This window comes from Trachemys scripta, chromosome 4, assembly GCF_013100865.1.
Source record: "Trachemys scripta elegans isolate TJP31775 chromosome 4, CAS_Tse_1.0, whole genome shotgun sequence".
Classification (NCBI taxonomy): Eukaryota; Metazoa; Chordata; order Testudines; family Emydidae; genus Trachemys; species Trachemys scripta.
The window spans coordinates 18,454,702-18,466,372 of NC_048301.1; positions in this window are offsets into that span (position 1 = coordinate 18,454,702).

An 11,671-nucleotide genomic window follows, 5' to 3' on the forward strand; every position below is an offset into this window, starting at 1 on the left:
ACCTCCCTTGCAGGTCTCTGAGTCCCTCCCAGCCTGCAGTATGAAAAGTCCCATACTAATCAACTGAGTAGGAGGCTCCATTTTAAATTCTTCCATGAGAGGAGGGAGCCAAGCAGGAGGTTGTGTCCCATCTGAACCACTGCTTCCACCATTGCAAAGCTATTAGACCAGGGGTTCTTCAGCTGGGATGTGTGAACAAGTTGGGACCATGCTGCTCTTTCCATATCATTGAATGCAAGTGCGTCCCAGGTAGACCCCAGCTGGAAAAAGGAGAGAGAGAGGGCCCAATACAGAAAAAAATTGAGAACGTCTGCATTAGACTATTCAAGAGTGCAGTCTATGGTATCATATGCTGTCACTAGACCCTGTTTTGTCGTCAGTGCTCATGAAAAACTCCCATTGACTTCAATGAGCATTTTGCCTGGGCAAAGACTGCAGGACCATAGATTGGGAGTAGAACTCTGCACTGATGTCAACTGGTCTTTCATGTGCAGGGTAATACGTGCCCCTAATAGTTTATGCGATTTGGTCCTGATTCAAAGTCCATTGAAATCAGTGGAGGGGCTGATCACTAAAATGGGCTTGGGATCCGGCCCATAAAGCTTGATGATTCATTTTCATTTTTCTCCCTTTGATCCAACAAGTATATATATTACCTCATGGTATCTCTCTTCCCTCTCCATGGACAAGCTTGGCAGTGGTAGCAACAGGGTTTTTTATGTGATTTGATAATAGTCTCTCGCTTTCTCTCATCTCATTGTGTAGAAGGCTTCCCTGTGTTTTCTCTCTGTTATTTAAGTGCTATGTGATCTTGCTTTTATGTTTTGGGTTAGTCCGATATCAATTCAGAGGGAGAATCAGTTTTAGAAATAGTATTGTACTCATTGGGCCTTTCCTTAGACTTTAGTTCCTCCTGGGTCTCTGACACATCGGGCAGTCCAGTCCTTTCATTCGCTACTTGTGGTACTTCTTCACGGGTGATGCCTGTGCATTCAATATCCTCTGTCAATCTCTTCTGCCAGTTCTTCCTGGGCCTGCCTCACTTTCTCTTTCCACCCTTATGTACCCACTTTAGTGCCTGCTTAGCATGCCTCCCATCTTCCATATGGTGTACATGTCCCAATCACCTGAACCTTCTTTCTTTGATATGTTCTAACATGGCCTGCTCTGTCAGATCCCTTTCTCTCACATTTGTTATTTTGTCTTTCCATGAAATGTGTAATATCTTCCTCAGCCATCTGTGACGGACAGCCTCCAATCTCTTTGAGTTAGTCACTGTCATCAGCCAAATCTCTGCTCCACACAGTGGCGTGCTCAGTACAATCCCATGGTATAATCTCATCTTTAGTTTGGTGTGAAGACCACAGTTTGACCAGGTATTGTTCATCCTTCCAAAAGCAATGTTTGCTTTTCCTAATCTCATATGAATAACTTTAGCACACCCACCTTCAAATGTCATCATACTCTCCGGATGGCAGAACTCTTCTACCGGGTTGATTTCTTTTCCGTCCACGTACACCTTTGCATCTGTTCTCCTGTTTCCTACCTTCATAATCTTGGTTTTCTCTGTATTTACTTTCAATCCAATTGTTATTGCTTCCTGTTCTATCAGTGATGCAGGGCAATCATTTTGTTCCATGTCATACTTAGGGAAAGCAGTGTCGTCAGCCAAGTCAAGGTTGTGTAACTCATCGCTGCTAACCCAATTTACTCTGCCCATGATACCTTTTGGTGCCTCTTTATCACCCAATCTATTGCTCATGCAAAGAGGATTGGTGATAAGACACAGGACATGCTCATAAGAAGTGTGTGTGTGTGTGTAAAAAATATATTCATTCACTTTATTTCAATGATGGGTATTAGTAAGAATAACCAATCCAGAACTGACACGCATGCACAGGTACAGCAAAATGGATACCGTTTGGGAAGCACCGTTATTCATGACAGCGTCTGCACACGTTCTCATTGAAGCCAGCCAAGCATTTCTGCTCTTACACCTCTGTTTTACCTCCAGTGTTAAGGGGTGATTATCACTCCTGAGATTTGGGGATGCAGTCCCATTAGAACCACATCTTTCACACTTGTACTGTCTGTCTGCCTAGTTTTGCAGATACTGTCGGCTGTCATGACCTCTGTGCTGTGCCTGCTAGACACTTTTCATTTCTGGTTGTTATTGTTGTGGGCTGTGTTCTGGGTCTCCAAGAGCTCTCAGTAAAGGTCCTCGTGCAGCCTTTCGCCATAGATTCCCTCTTCCTCATATGAAACATTTATCCTCATTGAAACCCCATCCACTGGTTTCTGCTGACATTGCAAATTTGCATGAATATGGTAGGATACAGTTTACACTTTTCTGTTTTGTATAGTTTTAAATATTTCCCCCCACCCACATTTACCCTTTTTTACTCCCAAAGTGACGTTTGGAGCCTTCCTTTGTATGATATGCTTATATTCACAATGTCTTAGTCTTTTTAAATAAAAAAAATCTAGTAGCGGTAAAGGAGAATTTTCATTTTTTAACATTTTTTTTTGTTAAATTTTCCCAGAAAAAAGCAGTCTGGTAGCCTACAAAGTAACAGGTGAATGCAAGTTAGTATTGACTCTACTGAACGGTGAATAACAATAGATCAACTTGGTGTCAACTGGGGACTGGGTATGTCCTAACAAAGTTATGTCCTAACAAAGTTGTTCAAATCAGAAGCCATTACAGTGACTGATAAGCCAAGTAATTCAGTTAGAGGCCAGACTGCCAGGGAATAAGAAAATATCCTGTTAAAGGAAAAGAACTTAACCAACATTGTTCTGTTTAAAATTGCATAATACATTATTTTAACAATTCATCACGAGGCTTTATTTTAGCAATACCAGGAAGAACACATTGTAATGTATACATAAGTGTTTATTGCACCAATGGTAATTTGCTATATCAGAATGGGGCGATCTTGTGATTAAAATATATATTAAGCAATAAAATAAACTAGCATAAAGGCTTGATACCAATCACCTTCTGGTGAAGACTTTTTCCTTTAGCAACAGTTTCTCAGCAGATGTTGTCACAGTTTTAGCGTAACTGCATCTGTATATCCCCACCACCACCTCTGATCAACGCCAGGAGGTCCCAGTCAGGTCTCAGGTCTCCAGCCATCACCTGTGTCTGGACAGGGATCCTTGTCCCTCTCCTTTCTAACCGGGGGTTTGAAGGCTGCACAGCCCCCTGCCTTGCACTGTGATATCCCCAGCAAGCCAGTCTGCCTAAAGGCCAGAATCCATGTGTTGCTTTCTTTCTGAGGGCTGTGAATAGTGTATTGCCAGGAGTTACATGTTACCACACAGCTCTTTCTAAGCAAGCACCTTTATTCTTAAGGTAAAAGCATTACAGAACATATAACAACAATTCAAGTTCCTATACCATGCTTCAAGCCTACCAGAGGTCACCCACCAGTCTTATGGGGCCCTAGTGGGCTAAGATCTTTCCAATGCTTCCACTATGGAAAGCAGGTCCTGGCTTTTTGTTTTATCAGAAAGAAGTTTAAGGTCAGCATTTTTATGCCAAAGCCCTTTCTTTGTCTGCTGGTCTCTGGGAAACCCAGTTTGAACCAGTATATGCAAGCCTCCCCAAGGGATGGTACCTCTCTGGAGGTGTTTACAACCTAAGTGATTCACTTTAATCCCCCTCACTGCTTTTGGTTCCTGGAGAAGCTGTGGTAACCCACCCATCTGGAGTTGCATACAATCCTTGGCCTACAGTGATACATAAAGTTAATACTATATATGGTCCCCAAAGATATTGCATGGGATTGCAATATCTATCACACTTATATCCTAGGATAAATCAGCTTACCTCTGTTATCCAGAGCTTTGCAAGGTAGAGAATTGATGCACCTATCTCATTGTCCATAAAAGGTCTCTTAAGTAGGATCAGTTCCTCTTTTGTGAACCGTGTAGTCAGCCTAACATCTTGGTAGAAAATGTGTCGTGATCTGTATTAGAGAAATCCCTATCTCTCTCATAGCTTTAATGGCTCTGTCTTTGCCCAAGCTCTCTGATAAGTGGAAAAGAAGGGTTCTTCCCTTATCCTCTTTTGATCTTTGCTTTTTGCACTGCGATCCTGAATGCCCCTTGATTATTTATTTGTATTTATCCCTAGGCACCCCAATGCAAGTTACAAGTACAAAAATTAACTTAAAAAGCCCATTTCTCTGCATCCCGCATGCTGAAACCCCGAAGCGGACAGTAATCAGCTCCAACCATAACTACAGGATGAAGACCATCATTGACAACTTCTCTCCTCTGGCACAATGGAACTCTTAACAATAAGCATTAAGCTCATCTATGCGGGAGACAGAACCTTCACCAGGGATGGTCTGAGACTGTGGAGTGAACCATCCCAAACCTCACCACTTTCTGCTCTAATGCAAGGCACATTTCTTTGACCCTCCTCTAATATGAACAAGGATATTAAGAAAATAAAAACCCCAACTTACCCCGCCAGTACTCTCTACTGCACATGCTGCTGCCTCTTGGGAGAGGATGAAAGCACAAACAAGACATGGCAGATGTGTAGTTATGTTGCTTAATGCACAACTGAAAGGTGCTCAGGTACTGTCATGATGAGTATGGTATAAAAACCTATATAGAACAGCAGACTACTTTAGCCTTCATGTAACTCACTTTACCCCCTTGCTAATCTATCCAAAATTGCTGCAGAAGTCAACTTTACCTTTGCTTTCCCCTTTCCCAATCCTTTACTGGCACTTGAATTGAATTCATACTCCTTGCTCTCACCTTCCAGACCCTCCACAACTTAATTCCCTCATGAAGGATTTTTTGTTTCTTTTTAGTCTTCCTCGGCACTCAGCCCAACCACTCATTTGTGTGCTCATTTCCCTCTTTCCCCATGTCTACTCTCCATCTTTTTCATGCTGCCCCATATTCCTAGAACACCCTGCCTGACCCAGTCTGTCATGCCTCTTTCACTAAAAAAACAACAACACTTCCACAGGAAGGCTTGTAAGCTACAGGCAACTATACTTTAAATCATCATAGACCCATTTTAAAACACGTTATTGTGACCTTCAAGACATTTGTGCTAGCCTCCCCAGTGCCTCAAGCACAAGACCTTCTTCCCTCTCTACCATTCTGCTGCTCATGCTGGTCTGAAGAGCAGGGGCTTGAACAGGCCATAGACAGCACTGTCACTTAGTTGGTGAAGGCGTGGATAAGGGTTTCAGGAGGGTAGTGCTGAAGCAGCATCTGACATGGCAAATGTTGCACAGGTTATGATAATTTTATGGTTACAAGAACTGTGGGGCCTGACCCTGCAATCCTTGTGCAACCCAAACTCCAGTTGGCTTCCCTGGGATCTTTGGATGACTAAAGCCTACCTGGCTGGGCATCTGGGGCAGAAAAGTTTGGAGGAGGAAAATGGAAGATTGGAGATAAGGTGAGCAAGGGAGAAGATCATTTCTCTAGTCAAAGAGAACCATACTGTCTTTGCGATACATAGTGGAAGGAAGCCAGGGCGGTAACAGTGGCCCCTCCATCTCCCTCAGTCTTATTCCAGTTGAAGGGAAAGCTCAGGCAGTGCAACAAAAGAAGTGCAAATAGAAATATATTTCCAGAACTTCCTTCTCTTGCCTGCTAGGAAGCTAACTCCAGTCCCTATTTTATTCTGCTTATGAATTTGCATGACACTTTTGCCCAGCATTTTCACTGTGCTTGCTTTGGGTTTATATAACTTGTCACTTCCTGCCCTGGAGATGAAAATGGGATGCTGGTCTTGGTTAGTAAGAGCCTAGGATAGGCCCTGATCCAGCATTTAAGCACATGCGTAACTTTGAGCCTGTGAGTAGTTCTATGACTTAAAATTATGCATCTGCTTAAATACTTTGCTGGAGGCCTGGTGTTGTAAGTAAGTAAATGTCCCCATGACAGATTTGGAGCTCCTTTTTGGAGAAAATAAGGTATTGAACTCCTTCTGCAAACTGTTGTGAATCCTCAACTCCCATTTACTCCAGTTGGAGCTGAAAGTTTTCAAGGAGACTTAGTCCATCTGAATTCTGGTGATGTGAGATCCTGGAGACATTAATAAAGAACAAGTAAGAACAAAATATCAGCCCATAAAAAAGTTGTATTTATTCTTTTACAAAGTATAAATCTCATCTGACAAGACTGGTGGCATTTTTAGAAAGCAGATGGATGCCATCTACTTGGCTTTGCAAAAGGCACTTGATACACTGCACTGAACAGGAAATTAGAATATATGGTTGGTAAGTAGAAGGGAACAATCCTGAATGATAAGGACCTGGTTAGGTAACCATAGCACATATTAATAGTAGCATGTCATTGGTCAGGGAGGAGGAAGGAATGTGTGGAGTATTACCATGGGAAAAGCATTGGTGATATTGTTTCATTCTGTTCATAAATAGTTTAAATGAAGTTGACTCTAGCATGGAATCCAAATTTACAGAAGGCACTAAACTAAATGGACTCGGCCATAGTATAAGGCAATGTAGCAATGGGTCAGAAAGGTGGTTTTCAGATCTGAATTAGGTTTGGCTTGGGTTCAAAGTTCTGGTTTGAGGGCGAGTCTGGGCTAGCATTCATGACTGAATACAATAGCACTAAACTTGCGCGACTGTAGCCCAAAAAGGCAAAAATCCCAGGAGATCAGTTGTTTGAGAGATTTGTGTCATCTAGGGACACGTGAATTGTAACCAGAAAATAGTCCCTTTCTGATTTTGCATGTTACCCAGAACCAAAACAGAAGGGGCAGGTTCTGATCCAGACATTCAAACCCAAACACCCTTCTCCGCCTCTTCCCATATTTGAAAGAGATCAGATTCAAGATTCTTGGTTTTGCCATCTCTAAAGTAAAGTGGTAACATCCAGAGAGATGTAAATAGATGGAGAGAATGGAGAACAAAGTATTGTGAGTCTCACTTTAAATGAGAGGTCATGACATTTGGAGTTATATAGTCAATATACAGGGAGAGCAGAACACCTCAAAAAAACCAAACAATTAATGACTGATCCTTGGGTCAGAAGGCAAAGGGGCTATTGTAATTAGTGGCATAGAAGGGAATTGGAATGCATTATTATAGCATTTGGTTGACTATTGTGCCCAATATTAGGCACACAGTCTGGGCCCATTGACACCCAGGGCAAAACTCACACTGACTTCGATGGGGCCAAATTTTCACCTTGTATTATTATAAGTCCTGGTGTAATCAGTACAGTCAACTGAAGTCAATGGAGATGTGCCCCAGGTTTAAATTTGGTCCATTGAGGCAATAGAAAAGTCCCAGAGAAAAGTAGCAAGATGATAAAAAGGTGAGTCTGGGTTAAGTTCTACACGGAAACTGAAAAAATAAATAAATGGAATGCTAGTTACCAGAAAAACAAAATGAGTAAAGGCCAGATCCCAGAAACCCTCACTCAGCCATTGATTTAAACAGGACTGCTCCTGTAAGGAGTACTTCCATGAGTAATGGCTGGCAGGACTGGACCCAGAGAGAGGTTAGAATTGACATTTTCACAAGGAGTCTTCAATATGCCACAAGCGATAAGGGGCAATTGTGAGAAGATAATTTTTGTCCAGTTCCAAATCTAAGTGTGGGTGGGGTAGAGTAGCAGAGGGATAACAGGGAAGTGACTCAGTGAAACTGGCAGGTCGGGTGGCTAGCTGCTAGTTTTGAACTTCGCTGAAGGCAGACCCTCTGCCTATGAAAACTATTTCCAGTGCAAACTTGCACAAGTTGTCTTGGCTATCGGCCTAGGACAACACTGAGCTGTTTTTTCCCCGTTCGTGCCAGTCTCAGATGTTTGGGACAAGGTGGGGTTTTCACTTTCATACGTAGAAGGAACAAAGAATGATTTTTTGTGTGTTATTAAAAAGCTGGGTTGACAAACAGTTTTGTGTTGGCAACAAGTCTTCATGCAAAGGGCACAGGAGGGAGCTGTGAGTGAGTGGTGCACCTGTAATTGAAACAAAAGACGAAACCAATCAGGAGTCTTGCCCCCCGCCCCCTTTCGCTTTTAAAACAGGGCTGGCTAATAGCTTTTTGTGATGAGCCTCCCCAAAAGGGAACATAGTAGTGTACAGCTGCTGCAGAAAGAAATGGAAGCAGAATGAGCAACCAGTGCATAATAGGAGGGGTTTCTGTGCCTAAAGTCTGAGGGTCAAAAACCAAATTTACTTTCTATTAGAAATGACACTAAGGGGGGAACTCATGTGAGTAGTCTCACTGAAGCCTATGGGGTGACTCGTGTGAGTAGCTGCTCACCAGCATGAGAAAGAAGTGCACAATCTGAGCATAAAGGCTGATCCAGCTCCCACTGAACTCAGGAGAACGACTCCTGCGGACGTCAGTGGTCTTAGAATTGGGCCCTGAGAACTTATTTGTGGCTTTGCAAGAGGCAGTGAGTAGCTGTGCTGCCCCAGGAGCAAATCAGGATCCAGAGAGAGTGACTCCAAGAGTCACTGGGGCTACTCCCAGGCTTAACGTTAGGCATGTGCTTAAGCACCTCTTTGACTCAGGGCCTAAATGGTTAATTTTCAAGTGGCTTCTTAGAGCAGATGTTCCCATGTGTGTGCCCTCCTTGCCTCTCCTGACACATTTTCTACACAAACAGCAGATTGCATGGCTGCTGTCCTTTTGATCTGAGGGAGGGGGAGGAAAATCCCACATAAAAATGATATCCATTGTCTTTTTAGGCAGCTTGGCAATGGTGCATGTGGCAACCAACATTTAGCAGTTTCTCATGCATCCATGTTGCCACTTTATTCAGTATCATTTATTAACATTAGAAAGTAAACTCGTAAGAGGAAATGATATATTTCCCCCCTGCCAACCATATTTTTCTTCTGGACAAATTAAAAGAAATATATAGTGCTCATAAACTTTCTTTAGTTTCTTGATTAAAGTGAGGACTACACATAAGATTTTAGTTTTCTAACATCAGTCTATAATAATAAGAAATGAGCACATGACATTACATTTATTTATATTATATCTTTGATCAAAAGTGCTGAGGAAGCATCACAGAAAGATACAGTCACAAAACAAGCAACAGTAAAAACAAGACCACAACTCATAGTTCTTAGCGAGGACAAAATATTGAGATTTAAAATTATGGACGAGGATCAAAGAAACAAATGAGAGAGGGAGAGTTCCAAAAAGCTGAGCTTAAAACAGGCCAAACCACATTGTGACTGTGACAGAAGATGACAATATCAAGGTAACAGAGAAATGCTTAATCCAGCCCATTATAGCAAGATAAACATTATGTTTTGGTCTCACATCCTTACAGTTTTAAGGTTGCTAGTGGTTGGAAAGTTCTCTACTCTTGTGACCTCTCTGTCCAACTATAGCAGATTTCAAGGTCTGGCAGGTCAGTTTCCTGTAGGAGGAGAAATCAGGGACACAGAGTCGGGGTATTTATGAGTATAAATTGTGTATTTGCACTATATACACCAGTCCTTGAACAGAGATGGTCACAAACTGCATGCAGGCTATCCCCTCTTTCAGAGATCTCAGCCCAGCCAACAATGCTCAGTTCTCAGGAACCAACTTTGCAGCAAGAATTGATTCTAGTTGGAGCGATTAAGGCAAGGAAGTCTTGCTGTTTGCAGTGGCTTCCCCCAAATAAATCTGCTTCACAAAAGTAACAATACAGCATTTGTTCCACCATCGTACACTGCTGAAATGCTAAGAAAAAGATCTTTTAAGATTATGTGTCACAGCACCACCTGGTGACTCCCTCCCATACCATTAGTTGGCACTCTAGTGTTGGGACCCAATCCTCCAAGCCTCTGCCCATGTAACTCCCTTTGGAATCCATAGGACTTCTTTGCAGAGAAGGCTTGTAGGAGTGGGCCCTTCATTAATGTATGCGACTTTATAGTTGTTTTTGCACATGCACATATAGAACACTCCAAGCACTTCGTTATATACAGGAAAGGTTAATAAAACTCCTAGGCATTCCAAGATAGGTCATGGATGGAGTGTCACCCTCTTTTATAAGAACAAATAGTTTAAAATGTTTACAGACTTCAAAATTCTGCATAATATAGAACTGATATGGTCTCATATCAATAGAGCTCCTGCCTATACACCCACTAGAAGGCTGTTAATCAGTCTCTCATATAGAGAATGTCTCAATGGTTCCCTTTCCCCCTCCTCCCCCCAGCACATTTTAAATAAAAATCAAACCATATTGAAACAGAAAAGGACAAGCAGCATACAGTCACTTGCAGGTGAACCCCGGGGAGCTCTGTTATTGGAGTCAATCTATCCGTTGAGCTAATTTTTTTGAAGTAAATATGCTCTGATTGTTCAAAAAAATGGAAACATTTTTAAAAAAAGGGAAAAGACCACTTGTGTTGCAGATATTTAAAAATACTTAAGTGACTTAGGAGAAAGAGTTTGCTGGTCTGTGGTCTCAGTCCAATGGGTAGGACTCCTCATCACAACCTCCTCCCCGAGCCATGACACGATTTTGGCAGGCTTGTCACCGGCTAAGAGGCCAAGAACTGTGTTGACTATGGAGTATAAACTGACCTCTGACCAGGCCAATCTTTTTTGGTTAGTGTTGAAGCTCACTGTCAGGGTGTTGCGGAGAAGCTCACGTTGCCACTGTCCATGTTGCACCTGTCCTTTGGAGAAAGAGGACTTCATTCTCCAGTGCTATCAATCTTGTAGCACAGATGCACTACAATCAATCTCTCTTAGGATGTGTCTACACTAGGGAGACTATACCGGCATAGCTGTGTCACTGTAGCTCTGCCAGCATAACCCCGTAGTATAGAGCAGCGTTTCTCAAATGCGACCACCGTGGCCACATGTGGCCACCAAGGGATTTTCTTGCAGTCACAACCTCCTGAGCTGTGATGGGGGGGAGGGCAAAGTAGAGCCTCTCCGCCCTCCCCTCCCGCCGTTGTTCCTGGATGCATCGCCTTGGTGTTGGTTGCTGGGGCCAGCAGCAGGGGTTGGGCTCTGCCCCCCATCTGGAGTCACCTGGGGCACAACTCTGTAGGAGCAGGCAGTCAGTGAGTTCCCCACCTTCCCAGGGGTGGTGGGCTTAGGATTTGGGCTTCATCTCTGGGGTGGTGGGGCAGCAAACTCTGGCCGTGGGGCTTTGAGCTCCAGCCCTGGGCTCTGGCTGTGCAGTGACAGGCCCCAGGCTCCAGCCACACAGCTTCAGGCTCCATCCCTGGACCCCATCCTGTGGCCATGGGGCTTCAGGCTCTGACTGCAGGGCTTCAGGCTCCAGGCCCCAACTGCCTCCCACCCCCATCGCCTCCCCCAACCCTTCATCCAGGGCTTAATTTGTCCCCAGGGCTAATTAAATCTGCTGTGAAAAGTGATACTTGTATGTTTGTTAATAACACTTTTCACAACAGACTTATTAGCTAGCAATAAATAAATTACAATGATTTGGGCATGTATATGTGCATATTTATTTGATTTTCCTAAAGCTACTTAGGTATTTTAAGGGGGAAGTGCGAGAGCGGCCACCAGCAAGAGTTGGTGGCTGCATTCTGAGGCCACCAAAAAATTTGTCCTGAGAACCCCTGGTACAGAGGCAGCTTACATTGACAGAAGTGTTTTTTCCCTCGGTATAGGAACACCACCCCAAACAGCAATAGCTGCATTGATGGGAGCATTCTTCT